The sequence below is a fragment of the Lissotriton vulgaris genome, chromosome 8 (genome assembly GCF_964263255.1).
Source record: "Lissotriton vulgaris chromosome 8, aLisVul1.2, whole genome shotgun sequence".
Taxonomy (NCBI): domain Eukaryota; kingdom Metazoa; phylum Chordata; class Amphibia; order Caudata; family Salamandridae; genus Lissotriton; species Lissotriton vulgaris.
In genome coordinates, this window is record NC_141696.1 from 414,691,048 (window position 1) to 414,709,683 (window position 18,636).

General features: G+C 46.1%; 1 protein-coding gene across 2 annotated transcripts in view; it reads right to left on the reverse strand.

The window, feature by feature from the left end:
• Nucleotides 1-18,636, reverse strand: part of GABRB3 (gamma-aminobutyric acid type A receptor subunit beta3) — a 1,175,948-nt gene that overhangs the window by 241,326 nt on the left and 915,986 nt on the right. The window lies entirely within an intron of this gene.

Sequence of the window (18,636 nt, forward strand, 5' to 3'; positions counted from 1 at the left end):
ATGGATGATTCAGTGGGTGCGTAACTGACTGTATAAGTGATTAGGTGTCTCAGTGAATACATGGATGAGTGACTGATTGTGTGAATGTTTTTATCAGTTGGCGTCTAAGTGGCTGTATGGGTGTGTGAGTGGGTACGTGAGTGGATGTATGCGTGATTGATTGGCTGTATAAGTACCTGTATAGGTGTCTGAGATGCTGTGTCAGTGGGTGGGGGTGTGTGACTGCCTGTGAATGAGTGAGTGGGTGAGTCAGAGGCTGTATGGGTGAGTGAGAGTGTATATGGCTTTGTGGGTGAGTGGATGTGTCAATGGTATATGGGTGAGTAACTTGGTATGTGTAAGGCAGTATAGGTGAGTGATGGTGTATATGAGTGTCTGTGTGAGTGAATGTGAGAGTGGCTGTATGGGTGAGTGTGTTCTTATGTCAGTGACTGTATAGGTGAGTGAGTACATGTTAGTATCTGTATGAGTAAGAGGGTGTGTGTGTGTAACTGTATGGGTAAGTGGCTGTGTGATTGACTGAATGGGTGAGTGAGCAGGTGTGTGTAGCTCTATGGGTGACTGACTCAGGGTGTGAGTGGCTGTATAAGTGGATATGGCAATGGCTGTATTAGTGAGTAAGTTGGTGTTTGAGTAGCTGTATGGGTGAGTGAGTGCATGTGTGTGTATAGATCTATGAATCAGTGAGTGGGTGTATAAGTACTGATACAGGTCTGTGAATGGGTTTCTGAATGGTTGTGTGGGAGTGGGTGTATGAAAGGTTCTAGGGGGGTGAGTGGGTGTGTTAGTGATTTTGAAGATGATGTCATTTGAGATGTCATTAGTTATGTCACTGATCATGTCATGAGTGATGTAATATGTGAGGTCGTGGCCTTCCAAGACCTCTCAGCAATCTCACTGTGTGGGACTTACTGGAGATAACAAGTGGGCTTGTTGGCCCCAAGGACCCTCAGCATCCAAGGGGACTTCATCCCCCAACAAGCAGTGAGCCAGGTGGAGCATTGGCAGAGTAGTGGACGAAGGAGGCATGCCTCAGCGACTTGCAGCCTTCTTTTTTAAATTAATTTATATATTAAGGAAGGGGACTCATGGCCCCCCTTCCTTGGATCGATTTTAGCCTTGGGGACCCAATCCCCCGGGGTCCGGCTTTATTTTTTTATTTGAAGAAAAAGGGGAGAGGACCATGTGGCCCCTCTCACCAGGGCCGGTTCCGGCCCTGAGGACCCCATCCCCTGGGGCCTGGCCTCTCCATTTGGGAACACTGGGGGAGCAGCTCCCTGACTCCTGCAGAAGACGCCACTGTTTTGAGACCGAGGGAGCTGTTGAACATGCAACTCCCTGGATCTCAAAAGCAATGTTCCTGTTACAGAAGGCAGGGATACAGACACATGCTCCGCTTTCAGCAAGCAAGAGGATTTTTTTCTCCTCTCGCTTGCTGAAAGCAGAGCATTTGCTGTGTTGCTTGGTGGGAAGCTCCCGCCAAACCAAAGCAAACTGCAATGTCGCGGGGGTGAGCACTGCTGGAGCCCGCCTTGGGTTGACATGACCCAGGGCCTTCTAGAACTCCAGGAGGGGGGTGCGCGCCCCCCTCTTTTTTCATGTAGCCCTGGGGAGGTGGAAGTCCCCGGGGGTCTGCAAAGGACCCCCTTAATTACTGTGTTTGAGCCCAAGGGAGGTGGAGTTCCCCGGGGCAGTGGGAGAGGCCGGAGGACCTCACCTGCATTTTAAAAAAAAAACAGTGTGCCCGGGGCAGCGGGCCCCCCTGCATTTGGAGTGTTTATTGCCCAGGTAAGGTGGCAGTCCCCAGGGTTGAGTGTGGCTGAGCGCCCCACCACATGTCAACTGTTTACTGCTCCAGGGAGGTGCCAGTCTCTGGGGCTTTATATAAGCCCAGGAGGAGGCTCCATGATCCCCTTCCTTCATTACCATCATGTCCCCAGGACCTGGCCCACCTGGGGGCTGACAATAAACGAAGTGCTGGAGCCCACACATTGTTTAAAAAAATATTAATAATTTGGCCAGATCCACGGATGCTGCCGGAAAAAAAATGCTTTATTGGTCCAGGGGGTCCTATTGGGATCCCCTCCCAAGATGCCTCGGTCGTCAAGGCGTTTCTACCCTGCCCCCTTTTCTTTTTTCTTTTACATTTTTTGTGGGACTCAGTTCAACTGAGTCCAAAATGGCTGCCAACACTACCGGGTTGAAGTGTTGGCAGGCAATCAAATTTAAGTAGGGTTCCTTGATATCTATATTTTTTCAACTTAAATATCTCTGAAACTACTGAATAGATTTACACCAAACCACAAAAAGCACGGTTTCTGAACCAACATCTAGTTTATGCCAAATCTGGTGTAATTCCGTTCATCTGTTCGGGCTTTAGATTGGTTCAATAAATGAAAAATCCCCATAGATATAACACGGGGAAACACGTTTTGGGTGCTCCCTTTTTTTTCGGCCCCTGCTTGACACCACAAAGCTTTCAACACAACAGCTCAACCAAAAATGGGGCGCTATATGAAAATTGTGCAAAGATTCATCAAGACACGCCAAACTTATTGGAAAAACAAAAAATGTTTTTCCCATGAAAACTTTGGTCCTAACTATAGCTACTTACTGGCGACCACTAGTAGATAATAGAAATATATGGGAAAGATCTTTTTGGGGGTTTAGGGTTGGTAAGAGTAGATGGATTTATGAGTTGTAAAGGTTTTTAAGGTTTAGGGTGGGTATGAGTTTGTAGTTGGCAAGGGTAATTTGAGGGTGGGTGTTTTTTTGGGTGGCAAGGATATTTTTAGGGCTTAGAGTAGGTATGGTTTATTTGGGTGGCAAGGGTATTTTTAGGGTCTAGGATGGGAATGGGTTTTTGGGTGGCAAGGGTATTTTTAAGGTAAGCATCGGACGTTGGGTGGCAAGGGTACTTTTAGGGTTTCGGGTGGGTATGGGTTTGTGGGTGGCAGTGCAATTTTAGGGTTTGGAGTGGGTATGGGCTTTTAGATGGCAAGGGTATTTTTAGGGTTTAGGGTGTGTATGGGTTTTGGGTGGCAGGGGTAATTTTAGGGTTTAGGGTGGAAATGGGTTTTTGGGCAGGAAGAGTATTTTTAGGGTTTAAGGTAGGTATGGGTATTTGGGTAGCAGGGGTATTTTTAGGGTTTAGGGTAGGCACTGGTTTTTGGACAACATTATTAGGATTTGGGGTGGACATGGGTTTTTTTGGTGGCAGAGGTACTGTGATGAGTGCATATATACTTGATTATTTATTTAAATATATATATTCACTGTAAAAAACATGTATACAACCTGAGAAATGCTGCAGTTATAGTTAGCTGAGCTAAGTATAACTTACACCAGCAGTACACTGCTTATGACCTCACCGATGCCAGCACTGATGCAGGCCCACAATCATCATTTTACAGAATGCCCCCGGGACTTGGCCGATCCGGAGTCCTAATTAAATGAAGAGCTTTGTTTTTTGTTTTTTTGTCGGCGGGATTCACAAATCCACTACGACTCTCTCAGAAAAAAAATTAAAATGCTTTTTTGGGCCCTGAGGGTCCCTGCAGGGCCCCCTGAACAGGCCTAGATAGTCAGGGTGTTTCTACCCTGTCCCCTTATCTTTTTTTTAAAACTTTTTTTCTTGTGACTTAGTTCAACCGAGTCACAAGATGCCTGACAACACTTCCTGGTTTGATTTGTTGGCAGCCAATCAGATCTCAGGCACGTGATCTGGAGGGTTCGCGTATCCTTCACTTCCATAGATATACAACTGGGAATTTCTTTGAATTTCTTTGCACCTTTTAACAAAAAGAGTGCTTTCTTGACCAGAAGCAACTATTTTTGCAAAATTTGATGTTTTTTCGTTCAGCAGTTTGGGCTCTGTGTCTAAAGAATCCTATGGAAATGGAGAAAAAGTGTTTTGGGACCCTCCCCCCTTCTTCTCAGCACCTGCTATCACCCCGAAATGTTCAAGACAGCAGGTGAAGTGACTGCCCTGATAGTTTTGGAAATGTCCATGAAGATTCGTCAAATGGCACCAAAGTAATGGACAAACCAAAAAAACGCTCTTCCTATGGAAACTAGGTCCTAACTATAACTACCTACTAGCGACCACCAGTAGGTAATACTGTTTTACACTAAGCATACATAGAGTTAATTCTCTTTCACATACTAGGAGCAGCTAATGATAAACATGAAACAGTCATACAAAAAATGTACATTTTATTTTGGTAAATTAAAAGCAATATTAAAAACAATACATTGTAACACACCATAAATTAATTACAGAGAAAATGGGACAACACACCAGGAAAATGCTTCCAATTAAAAAGGGGGAGAGAGAAATCACTAGTTAAAATTGATTGTTGGATACTACTCCAAATTGTATATTTAATTTCACAATTAAAAGAGTTTCTTTCCTCAATAGCTTAGTGTATCTCCACCCAACATTGCATCGACGCGTTTCGGTTATGGCGAATAATTGTTGAAAGCCAAAAACCTTCCTCAGGAATAAAATAATAGTATCCCACTTTTACACAGTATCTGAAATAAAAATACACAATATATAAGATATACATCGCATGACTGTATAAAAAATAGACAGTCTTCCTGTTACAGCAGCAGAATTGTGTAACAATGCGTCGATGCAATGTTGGGTGGAGATACACTAAGCTATTGAGGAAAGAAACTCCTTTAATTGTGAAATTAAATATACAATTTAGAGTAGTATCCAACAATCAATTTTAACTAGTGATTTCTCTCTCCCCCTTTTTAATTGGAAGCATTTTCCAAGTGTGTTGTCCCATTTTCTCTGTAATTAATTTATGGTGTGTTACAATGTATTGTTTTTAATATTGCTTTTAATTTACCAAAATAAAATGTACATTTTTTGTATGACTGTTTCATGTTTATCATTAGCTGCTCCTAGTATGTGAAAGAGAATTAACTCTATGTATGCTTAGTGTAAAACTGTGGTTTACCTATAAGTTCACCCAAAGGGGAAACTTTACTGACAGTCTTTATCTGACTAGCCAAGATACTGATCTGCCCATAAAAGTGGCAGATGGTGACTGTACTGGAGCTGGAACACTTTTTAGAGTGGGGTGATGCCCAGTGTTCACTAAAATCACAAGGCTTCTGAAAAATGTTGGTGTTGATAGCAGTGATTTTAGAAAGTTAAAAAAACCCTTCTGCAGCCAGCAAAGTATGTGGTACGGCTCCATTTTTGTTTTAAAATGAGGCCCAGTGGTGCATTTTGGACTGCCTCTCTCTCTCTCTCTCTCTCTCTCTCTCTCTCTCTCTCTCTCTCTCTCTCTCTCCCTCTGTATATATATATATATATATATATATATATATATATATATATATATATATATATATATATATATATATATATATATATATATATATATATCAGTTTTATATTGCAAGAATGCTGTTCCAGGGCATTGGAAAGCTTTACATGAACGACAGATTACATTACAAAGGGTCAGATTAATTTTATTTTCAGCACAAGATATTACATGGTTTGCCCAAAACCAACACCAGGATTTGGACATTACTCCCCATATCCAGCTCTGCTCATTTGGCCTCATTCATGTATCTCAATAGATGTGTGAAAGTTATACACAAGTGGGATGTTTGGTTATGATAAATTATAGTGAGCACATTCTCTGTTGAAATGGATTAGTTAAGTAAAAATAAAAAGAGCAACAAATAATTCTGGAAGCTTCACTCTTGCTTGGAAATACTTGCAAGGATTTGTTTTAAAACCGGACTTAGGGACTATTGGCCAGATGTACCAAGAACTGGTTGCAAAAGTCTGGCTGCAATATACTTACTAGCATTTTTGCCACCTGTGTGAAAATTTGTAAACTGACCTATGTACTATTAGGTAGGTCTGCAATTTTTTGATTCCTAGTGGGTTGTAAATCGATCTACCTAATGAATATTAATGAGGTAAGTCTACCTATGAATTTCCCAGGCATCAGGCTGGATCCAGAAGACTTTTCCTGGAGCAATACCCTTACGCGCCGGTAGGTAGCCTTGATTCAGAAAAGGGGGTGGTGATGAACAGAGTGTCTGAATTAAGCAGACCACTCTTACCCAGTCCAAAGATCAGGGCTTGATCCATCACCGTTTTTTAGCTCACTGCACCATCCCAGCTCAGAACTTGGCTATATGCAAATTAGTCTGACCCTGGCCCAGTGCATCATGGGAACAGGGCAGACCAAACTACCAAGCCAATTCTTATACTGGGAAGGAAACAAGCTACCGGGGACCGGTTTCTGGCATTTCAGCCGTCTTCGGCCCGGCTTGCTTGAATCCTGATGGTGCAATGAGCTAGGGACTCACATCTGAGTATACCCTTCCACGTTTATGGTGGACAAAAATGATTCAGAAAAGGGGGTGGTGATGAACAGAGTGTCTGAATTAAGCAGACCACTCTTACCCAGTCCAAAGATCAGGGCTTGATCCATCACCGTTTTTTAGCTCACTGCACCATCCCAGCTCAGAACTTGGCTATATGCAAATTAGTCTGACCCTGGCCCAGTGCATCATGGGAACAGGGCAGACCAAACTACCAAGCCAATTCTTATACTGGGAAGGAAACAAGCTACCGGGGACCGGTTTCTGGCATTTCAGCCGTCTTCGGCCCGGCTTGCTTGAATCCTGATGGTGCAATGAGCTAGGGACTCACATCTGAGTATACCCTTCCACGCTTATGGTGGACAAAAATGATTCAGAAAAGGGGGTGGTGATGAACAGAGTGTCTGAATTAAGCAGACCACTCTTACCCAGTCCAAAGATCAGGGCTTGATCCATCACCGTTTTTTAGCTCACTGCACCATCCCAGCTCAGAACTTGGCTATATGCAAATTAGTCTGACCCTGGCCCAGTGCATCATGGGAACAGGGCAGACCAAACTACCAAGCCAATTCTTATACTGGGAAGGAAAACCAGAAACCAGAAAACCAGAAACCGGTCCCCGGAAGCTTGTCTCCTTTCTGGTGAAGAATTGGCTTGGTAGTTTAGTCTGCCCTGTTCCCATGATGCACTGGGCCAGGGACAGACTGATTTGCATATAGCCAGGTTCTGAGCTGGGATGGTGCAGTGAGCTAAATAACGGTGATGGATCAAGCCCTGATCTTTGGACTGGGTAAGAGTGGTCTGCTGAATTCAGACACTCTGTTCATCACCACCCCCTTTTCTGAATCGTTTTGGCCACTATAGGTGTGGCAGGGTATACTCAGACATGAGTCCCTTGCTCTCTGCACCATCAGGATTCAAGCAAGCCGGGCCGACGACGGCTGAAATGCCAGAAACCGGTCCCCGGAAGCTTGTCTCCTTTCTGGTGAAGAATTGGCTTGGTAGTTTAGTCTGCCCTGTTCCCATGATGCACTGGGCCAGGGACAGACTGATTTGCATATAGCCAGGTTCTGAGCTGGGATGGTGCAGTGAGCTAAATAACGGTGATGGATCAAGCCCTGATCTTTGGACTGGGTAAGAGTGGTCTGCTTAATTCAGACACTCTGTTCATCACCACCCCCTTTTCTGGTAGGTAGCCTTGGTCGGGTCCTTGTGACATCGTCATGTCGACCGCACCGGAAGTGACGTCTAAGTCAACTATATAGGCGCCACCTTAGCGTGCTGACATCAGATCTTTCGAACTAGCTAGCACAGATCCATGAAGAGTGGGACCCACCGGTCACTTTTTTACAGCTTTTTGATGGTTTGTCGACAATTTTTGGTGTGTAGGCTTTTCCAAACATGTCGAAGAAGACTTCTGGATTCAAAATGTATGGTGCTTGCCATGTTGGTGACGGATCCACACTTGATTTAGCGCTGGTGCATGGAGCGAGACCATGACTCGAAGTCGTGCTCCGACTGCTGGGCCATGGCTCTAAAAGCTTTGAGGGAGTTGTCCCTACAACTCCTTGCGGCCAGTCGCTCGGCACCATGCCATTTATCCTAGAGGTCTTGTTCTCGGTCCTAGTCATGAGGACGGTTTGGGCACTTCTCCAGGAGTCCTAAGTCCTTGTCCTCCTACTCAATGTCATTGGGTCAGTCACAGGTAAAAGGCATAAGAAAGACAAGAAGTCAAAGTGGGCTGTAACTTCTCTCCATCTGTAGGCTGATGTGATGGAGGAGTCTCAACACTCTAGGCCTCATTCTGCGGAACCTGCATCTTTGTTGGCTTCACGCTTCCCTGTCTTTCGAGGAGACAGAGCGACCCCCGTTGAGCTGAAAGAATTTTATGATGCTATGTGCCTCAAATTTGGGCAATCAGACCCTCCAGGCGTGCTTTCAGACCCAGGAGGCTCCATCGGGTTCCGTACCCGCGACATCGACCGGTGTGAAAATTTGCGAACTGACCTTTGTACTATTAAGTAGGTCTGCAATTTTCCAATTCCTAGTGGGGTGTAAATCGACCTACCTAATGAATATTAATGAGGTAAGTCTACCTATGAATTTCCCAGGCATCAGGCTGGATCCAGAAGACTTTTCCCAAAGCAATACCCTTACGCGCTGTTAGGTAGCATTGGTCGGGTCCTTGTGACATTGTCATGTCGACCGCACAGCAAGTGAATTCCACGTCACCTATATAGGCGCCACCTCGGCGTGCTGACATCAGATCTTTTTGAACTAGCTAGCGCAGATCCGTGAAGAGTGGGACCCACCTGTCACTTTTTGACAGCTTTTTGATGGTTTGTCCACGATTTTTGGTGTGTAGGTTTTTCCAAACATGTCGAAGAAGACTCCTGGATTCAAAGTGTATGGTACCTACCATGTTGGTGACGATCCACACTTGATTTAGCGCTGGTGTCTGGATCGCGACCATGACTCGAAGTCGTGCTCCGATGCTATGTGCTTCATATTTGGGCGATCTAACCATCCCGGCGCGTCTTCAGGCCCAGGAGGCTCCATTGGGTTCCGCACCACTGATGTTTCCCAATGGATCAGGTGGTGGATCCAGACCAGTGTCAGTCACGCCACTGCAACCTTCCACAGCACCGGGCCCAGTGCCGAGACTCCTGATGCCACCGACGCCCCCTCGCGACACCAACCCAATTCTTATCCCCAATTACCCCGAGCCAGATCGGAACCTACAGATGCAGATTCCGGTGCCAACAGCACCATTGGGTCCTTGGACGGGTCTTCAGCTTTATTTTTAATGGCAGGAATGGAGGAAGATTGGGAGAGGTCGTTGGATCCTTCACATGACCAGCCTGAGCACGAAATAGACTGGTTAGAGGAATTGGGTGATGCCAGTGGACTGGATACCTCTCCAGATTCTGCCTGCTTTCTCCTTCTACTGTGGCTAATGAGGCCTCTGAGGTCCACCTCTCACAGATGGCCACCCCATCCCAGGAGTGATACATCTGTCAAACGGACATCAGAGCTGCGGTGGCACCTATATAGGTACCACACCTGTCACTTCTGGAGCAGATGACGCCGACGACGCCATGCAGAGCCGAACGATGCTACCTACCGGCACGCAATTGTACTGCTCATGAAAAATTCACAGATCCAGTCTGACGCCTGGGGATAATTCTAAGGTAATGAACCTGCGGCTTCAATTCTCTATCAGATCCTCCTTTTTAATACATATAAGTCAAGACTTAATGAGAGCGAGGGGGGCAACAGAGAAAAGATCGAGTTTACGTTAGGATAATCTATAAATGCAACACTTGGCCAAAAACCCAAAAAAGACCTGGGCTTAGAAAAGATTCATGTGGATCGGGTTTGCTCTGACCGACAATAAAGGGACCATATATAAATAGGTTATCTAATGTCATAGTTGCAGGAGCCTCAATTCCTACTTCCTGGAAGGGAGCAGAAATTATACAGATTTTCAAGGGCTCCAGAAGTATATCATCTAATCATCGCTATATATGCATCATTAATAATATCCAAAAGGTTTACAGCAAACAAATTCTTACTAGTTTTAGTGAGTGGGTAACTGAAAACAAGGGGCTTGCTCATTACCATTGCTCATTACCAAGCAAACAAGAACATGTTAGACCAGGTACTATGTTTCCTAACCCTAAAATATAAACAGTAGATATGGAGCAAGGCAGCTTGTATGTTTCATTTGTAGACCTGGGGACAGGATTTGACCTAGTACAAGGAGGAAATTAAAGGAGGTTTTCATAAAATTGGGGTTCCTCCTAGTCTTTTTTTTCTTTTCTTTTTTAACCTCATCGATGCTGCAGATATTCTTCTCCGGTGCTGAGCCATAATAGAACTGTGTGTGTTCATGACGAGCTCAGCTCGTCATGAGCACAAGAACACCGTGCCTTATGACGAGCTGAGCTGGTCATGAGCATCGAAGGGGTTAAAATCTTTTTATTGAATAAACAAAAACAAAGGCAACAGAAACAAGAGACAACAAAGTGCGGTGCAATCTCCATAATTTCCAACATTCCCAGTGGATTAGTACAGTATTCGTCATAACGTTACATAGGATCAATAACTTAGTCACATGCCTTATTTAGTACTTTGTGGTCCAAACGTTATTCCCCCACGTGGTCCACAGACAGTGGGGAGTTATTGTTGAAGGGTGTACATATCGTCCCTCTAATTACATTCCACGTACCCCAGATTCTAGTCCATTTTTATGGGCATCCTATGCATTCATATATTACTCTCTCTGCCTGCATGCATCAGTCCATGTCAGACTCCCAGTCCCTGATCCTGGGCTTAGCTACCCCCTTCCAAGTTCTGGCTATGTTAAGTTTCGCAACCATATAACCCAGGGAGACCCACACTCTCTCAGTTCTCGATAAGTCAGTTGCATCCCAGATATTAAGAAGGCACAAGCGGGGTGAGACTTCAAACGTTTTATGACAGGTTAAAGACAGTGTTGATGTGACCTTCACCAATATGTCTGAAGAATCGGCCATTCCCACCACTGACGTAGGTAGGTGTTGGTTTTACCACATCCCCTGGGGCAGGCAGTGGAGCTCAGGACTCCCATTTTTGCAAGCAGTAGTAAGTAGTAAGCTTTGTGCAGGAGTTTGAGTTGGATACATTTAAAACGGGATCGGATCGCCACCTCCCGGGGGAAAAGCCAGTTCCTCTTGCCAATCTTCGTCTCTAATGCCCCCAATATCCTCCACCCATTTTGCACGAATTCTCCCCAGTGTATCCGGTGTATTGTTCAGTATTTTCCGGTATGTCAGTGAAAAAGCCTTTTCCTGGAGGTAATCGTCTAGAAGTCTATCATCTAGGGGCGAGGCGACCGGCAGTTCAGTGCCTTTGGGTATCGCCCTTTGTAGTTCACTACAGGCTTGGAGATATCTAAAATTTTCTCCGCTATGTAATTGATAATCCTGTTAAAGATCACTGAAGAGGCTCACACTGGCCCCGCTCACAAGTCTCCAACCCGTGAGAGACCAATCAAGTCCCTCTTATCGAATCCTGGGTGTTTCGATAACACTCCCAACTGGTATGTGTCTAGCAATAGGGTCACTTGTGTGATTCTAGCTTTCAACCCCAAAGCTACGGACGCCGTGTGCCATATATCAATTGTGGTGGAACTTGGAGTGTATTTTGGTGCATATATACCCCCTGCAGATAGCCCTGGGATAGTTGTCGGGGAACATATTGTGTCCATCCATCCTGTAAGCGGCTTCTGTCCCTGGTCGGTGCACAAAATGATTGGTGAATACCAGTTGGGAGGCCCAGTAATAGCTTTTGATTGCAGGCAGGGCTATACTTCCATTGTACCAGCTTTTCGTAAGTTTAGCCAATGCTATTCAAGGAGTACAATTGTTCCAAATTAAAGTGCGCACCTCCAATTCAATGGCTTGAAGTACTGTGCTGGGACCAAAGAGGGTGTGTTCTGGAGGGCATAGATAAATCGGGGAAGCACCATCATCTTATAGAGGAGAAGAAACAACCTGGCTGTCAGTTTTTGTGCTGCTATTCATTTAGGCGGATGTTGGCCTTACTGCTCGTGTCACGTTACCTAGAGGGTGAGCAGGGGTTATCTTTGGTGTGTAACTCCCTTGCCCTGACTAGAGTGGTGGTTTCTGCCTGGCTTTGGCGCAAGCCTTAGCCAACCGGAAATCCCCATTTCTAACAGCGGACAAAAAGCAAAGACTGTAAAGTTCATGTGCTTTCAGTGTTTAAATCACAGTTCTTAGCATGTTCAACACATTTTTTATAGACATTTAGCACATATCTGAGTTGAATACATTACGGATACAAAACATGTGAAATACATAAAAAGTGTTAAGTGAAGAATTACATTGATATCACAATAAAAATGTGCAATCAAATGTCATCAAAACGCGAATAAACACATTACAAAAATGTTCAATAGAATTACACCAGCTGAAAATTGGTTCAACTCATAGTACACAGCAATTTCTAAAAGCCCTTTGACTTGCCATATTTATAGGAACTGCAGCCACAGGGGGGAGATGCTACTCTGTGGGGTGCTCTTTACATCATGCGCCATCTCCAGAGGTCCACAATTTTCTGAATGCCCTTTGTGGCGAGAAAATGGAAATGCCGACGTATTTCCAATCCCGGTCAGTGTTTACGGGATTTTCGTCAGGGCTAGGCCCAGTGTAACCTGCGGGTAAGATTGTTGCACCTGTTGTGCTTTGGACATTAATCCATTGTCTCAATTTTCAGGACGGTTGTATTGGCCATAGAAAGCAGAAGGGTTAATTCTTCTGATTATTTAGGAGCCACAGTGCTCGAGGGTTTACCCTTTTTGTGTATAACAATAATGTTGGCCAATCTCTGTGTTTCGGGCAGGACACCCTTGTCCACACTTTCTTCATATATCCGTATGAGGTATGGGGCAATCGTAGATGTATTTGATTTGTAAAGTTCAATTGGAAGGCCACTAGGGCCCATGGCCTTTCCGGACTGTAGGGCGCCAATTGCCTTGGACACCTCCTCATTTGTCAAGGCGGAGTCCAAGTCCTTAATATCCTGGGGCTCTATAATGAGCAGCCCCAATGTGGCTAGCAATTCTTTCGCTTCTGTGTGGGTGGAGGCCTGATTGGAAGTATAGACCTGCTTGAAGTGGTCCGCGAATGCCTCCGCAATCCCAGATCTATCCTGTAGTCTCATACCGTCCTGACCTACAATCTCAGCCACCCATCTATTAGCTGTTTCCCATTTGTCTAACCAAGCTAATAATTTGCTTGCCTTGTCACCATTATCATATATGTGGTGCTGAGTGGCCCGATATTAGGCTTTAGCTGCATCTTCAACGATGTTCCTGTATTCATTTTGTTTCTTGAGCAATTTGTGTTTGGTGTCTGGAGCGTCTGACGCCACAAGGCTACGTTCGAGAGGGGCAATCTCACCTTCTATCATGTGTAATTGCTTCCTTGTCTCCTTCATATGTCCCACTATTGCTGCCACTACGCTACCTCTCCCACAATACTACGCCTGAGTCTACCAATCCATTGTTCTCAGTAAAGTACTTGTTGGTCGTCTCAGTAAGCTTATCTCTAATTGCTGGCAACCTGAGGTACCAAGGGTTGATAACCATTTTGTGGCGTGTGGGGGAGGGGCGTTGCCATAGTTCGTTACCAACGGAGAGTGATCAAAGATGCCCCTAGGAAGAAAGGAGACCTCCCCAAAAGTGCGGAGCTGGGTGGCTTTGCAGAAAATGTAGTTAATTTGGGACACGCTACAGTGGACTCTGGAGAGAAAGGTGCACTGCCTGGCCGATAGGCTGCATACTCTCCAGACATCTATTAGCCCCATAGCCCCAAGGCAATCTGCCAGCATCCTCCCGGGTGCTCACCCCTCTGGGCAGGCGCCTATCTAGGTCTCCACTGAGGGCTGATTTACTGTCACCAACCAGCAGCCAGTAGTAGGTCACCATCGGGTAGATTTAATATGTGTGAGCTGAGATCGGCCAATCTCACAGAATGCAATCTAGGAGGAACATATAGTGATGTTACATTGAGTGACCTACCCTCCCAAAGACCCGCCACCGTGACAAATCTTCCAAGTGGATTGTGTACAACAGTTTGGACCTGGAAGGGGAAAGAGTTACGCATGAGGATACCCACCCCTCTAGAACCCTTCGCATTGCCCGGGTACGCCACCAGTTTATACCCCCTACTATTGAGTGCACAATAAGAGGGCCCTTGATTAGGAGTTTCTTGTAGTAGTACCACATCCGGGGCCTGCCTTTTCAGATATTGAAAAACTATACCATGTTTAATTCAATCTCCCAAGCCAATTACATTCCAAGAGAGTAGTTTAAAGCAGCTCAGTAACTGAGCTATTCATGGCTGTCACCCATTTAATTGTTGTGAATGGGACCGTCTGCGACAGAGGATAGCAGGGATGTAATATCAAGGGCCCACACTCTTACACCCACACGACGACCACAACTTAGACACTTTGAAACTTTTCCATGTTGATATATCTCCTGCATGACTGTCAGTCCTCCATGCACCGGGAAGAACGCTGTATTCAAGGCTGCACCATGAAATCAAACTCAATCTACAACTATCCCCTTTGAAAAGCCCTGAGCCCCACCCCCTGCCTCCCTGCCTGTGTACCCTTAACTTGTAAACTTTGTGGAGGGGAATGCTACACAGCCGGAACTTCCCCAACAAGAAAACCAAGTCCCCCCGTACTCTCGACCATACGAACATGTTACAAACTTCAGTCAATATCTGTTGTCTAACATATAGAGCATCTATAAACTATCCCCCTCCCCTGACAGCACATGAAGCTGGACAGTGTGACCTAGTCACGTCTGGCCTGTTGCCACAAATTATACATACTTAACCGTGCACCAACAAGTCCATCATCCAGCATGGTATATTTACCCAGCTCTCGTTGGGACAGACCTACACTCGTTGCTCCTCCGGCAGTTGATATGACCTCTCAGTTTGAGGAGTGACCGCTTCACTTCCAGAAAGGACCTACGCATCTTTTGCACTTTTAGTGTGAAGTCCGGACAGAATGTAATCGTAATTTTTTTTAACTTGAGTGGGGGGGCTGTGCACGTCATTTGAAGGTTAATGTCTCTATCACAGTAATTGAATATTCTTGCCAAAATGGGACGCGGAGAAGCGCCTGGTTTTGGGAGACCTCCAGGGACACTGTGCGCATTCAACGGAAAAAGATTTCCATAGTCTGCCCCTCCGCTCTCTCGGGAACCCCCAAAATTCGCAGGTTATTTCTGCGCGCACCACCCCTCATAGTCTTCAGGTTTCGCCTCCAGATCTGAAGTTTGTGCCTGGAGCCTTTTGACAGATGTTTCCAGCATTTTTGTAGATTTTTAAAGCGTCAACTCTGAATCCTCTGTGGCTTAGACCCTTTCTCCCAAATTACGTAGGTCTGCATGCATGAGGATACCTCAGCTGTTACTGTGTCGATTTTATGTTCAAGCGCTGAGAGGACTCCCTGTATAGCTTCCATTACATCCACTAGGGTCGGGCCCCTTCCTCCGATTGTTGCTTCGTGATGTGCACTGGGATTCTCTCATCCATGCTGTCAATCTTGGACTCTGGAAATTTGTCCAGTTTCGTCTGGTGGGTCTGCTTGGGCCCTCTCGCTGTGGACATGGTGGCAGCGTCCTCGCCTTGAAATAGCCCCCACGGAGCTTGAGGTATGGAGGCAGCAAGCTTGAGATTCGGGCGTGCCTACAATGTTGGAGTAAGTATTAATTACTAACACATCACCTGACTGCATTGGTGGCGATCACGTCGTTCAATACTTCTGAAATGACGAGCCACTCTTGTTGTCAGAGCCTGCCACTCTACTATGGATCGTGCAAGCACCCGGTGTCACCAATTGCACCCCTATTACCAGGCCACAGGCAGAACCATTACTGTCTTATATGATCTCCAGCCTCCGTTGCTGAGCTGTCAAAATTAAAACTGTTGATCTTCCAGTTATGTATGTGGGGGCCCTTCACTGACTTATTCTCCTGCTCACTCCACGGGATCCCCTGTAACAGGCTAGCTGTGCCAGTGCGTAATTTAGACAGAGGGGGGAGAAGACAATGTTCTTTAATTGGGCCTCCGGGTCGGTGTACACAATGTAGGCCCTGGATATCAGGCGCGATATGTAGAAGAGAAGGGGGGGCAGGAGATACCACTCTCCCCTACGATGAGAGCTTTAATCTGTGACATCAGTAAATTAGGCCCTCCGCTACCCAGAGCACCAGGCCGGAAAGCACCCGGCCGCACAGACTTACCAGCCAATCTCAAAGTTCCCTCCGGGGCCTCTGCGGGACTCCCTTGATGTCTATTTGGGAGAAGCGGTAGCTGGGCTCGCAATGCGGTCGAGCGGAACCACACAGAGAGGTCGTGGCCTTGTTCTTGCGGGTCTTACTTCCAAGGACTGAAGCGGCCCGAGGGTCCGCTCACTCCTGTCATCGCTGGGACTCCCCTTGTCTCTCAGCGTGACTTGTTGCCTGCAGCGATGGCTCTGTCCGGAGGCATCAGAACTTCACCGCTTTTGGACCGGACTTCCTGTAGGAGTCAGGGAGCATGGAACAAATGGAGATTTCGGGAAAATTCTGATATTTATGCAGATATAGGGTGATTTAGGTGACTGTCAATCGGAGCTCTACTCCTTTCCGGCCATCTTGGGTGCCGGTTGGCCACGCCCTCCCTCCTAGTCTTTTGCACTTGGTTTAACAGCTCTACATGAACAACTTTGCTAAGGTGAGGTGGGGAACAAACAGGGAAATCACAGAGGCCATCCTGACTAGAAGAGGGGTCCGCCAGTGTAGTGTTCTGGCACCGACCCTCTTCTTGTTGTTTATTAATGGTTACATTACATACTTAATAGATTGCAAAAACAATTCAACAAAAACTGCTGGGGTGAAGGTCCCAGAGCTATTACTTGCTGGTTGGCTGAGGAAGGTATCTTAGGCCAAATAGGGACCCGCGCTTCAACGTCAGGGAAAGGAAGGTCACCTTCTGAGATAGCCCTGCTCTCCCCCTTGGTAGCTTGGCACGAGCAGCCAGGCTTATCTTCAAGGCAATTGTGTAAAGAATTTGCAACCATGCTCACAGCAAGCTAATGATGACACCACTAATAGACTCCACACGAGTTTTATAAAAACGATTATAAACTTTATATAAAAAGATATACGATAAGACCGCACAATATAAATCAACATATGCGTATTTGTAATATTTCTCCTGGCCCGTTTTTAGGCCAGCCAGCCCTTGTAAGTTCTGGCGATATTAATTAGCGCTTCTAAACATTCTACTGTAATCGTAATACCATGTTTTGCAGGAAAGATGCAATGCGTAATACACTAATCAGGTACTTCGTTATGCGGAAATGATGCAATGTGTAATACAACAATCAGGTACTACGTTATGCAGAAATTGAGTAATCCGTACTACAATCCAGCAGCGATCACACTGCCTCAGGTGGTTTCTCCGCAACTCGTGTTTACTCGCAGGTAGCCTCAGACAACAGTTGCCCCCAAAACGGGTATGGTATAACACAAAAAGTGCAGCTCCGCGCTCCAACCCCGGTACTGCCAGGGTTGTAGCGCGGGTTTGGCAATAAGGGCCATGATAGGAGGCGAAGCAGGGGCTTGCGCTGCTGAAGTGAGAGAGAGGCTGAGAGCGTCTCCCTCCGAGCCCACGCCCTAGGAGTCGACACACCTTACCTGGGGGGCATGAACCCACTCTCCTATCCTCGTCCTGCAGTTTGGGCCTCTGATGCAAACTTTGGGACTTTGCAACGGCGGGCTCGGGCCGGCGGCTCAGCTCCTCCGGGGCTGCCAGGCCGGGCCACTACTGCTACGAAGATCTCAGGCTCCCACAGGGCACATGCACACAGAGTCTCTGAGACTTCCTTGAGCTTTGGGTGCACAATCACCGGGTACTCCCCATCAGGTCTCAGGCTGCACGAAGATCACGCGCACAGCGTCACTGAGACTCACTTTAACTCTGGGTGCACGATAACAAGGCAAATCCTCACAAAGGATTCTTGGTCCAAAGGTGAGGTCTTTGAAGGCTCAGAAGAGGCTCTCTTGGAAACTTTCTCTTTAGGAGTGTGTCCTTTGCTCTCCTTTTCTTTTGGCTGAGGAGATTTTGAAGGACTACGCCCTGAAGACTCATAAGTGGTATTTTTTAGGGCCTTCTCAGGACGTTCTTCTGAGGAGTGAGCCTGAAGAGATCTTGTTCTTTTTTGAGATCTCCTAGATGTAGAGGAGGACTCCTGGTCACTATCACTAGAGACCACCTCCTTTCTGGCCTTGATTTTCTGAAGCCATATCAAAAGGCGCCCCTCACGATCTCTAAGGGTCTTGGTAGAGAAAGTGTGACATACCTTGCAGTACTTGGCTTGGTGGTCCGGATAAATACAATAAATGCAGTCTTCATGTGGGTCATCAGTGTAGAATCTCTTCTTAGAGCAGGTGGCACAGGCTCTAACAATATCCTTCTTCTCTTTCCCAGACATTCTACATAATGTAGATGAGAACAGGTCACAATAATCTCAAATCCAAGAGAAAAAAGATAGAAATCAAGTTCCTATAAAGCTAGATATCCAGAGTTTGAGCAGAGCTCAAAGGAGACTCCCTAGCACAATGTGCCGGTAGAAAATCTGAGGGGCAGAAGGTTCTCTCAGGAGGGTTCTAGAGGGTGAGGAGCTCTGATTGGCTAAGGGAAA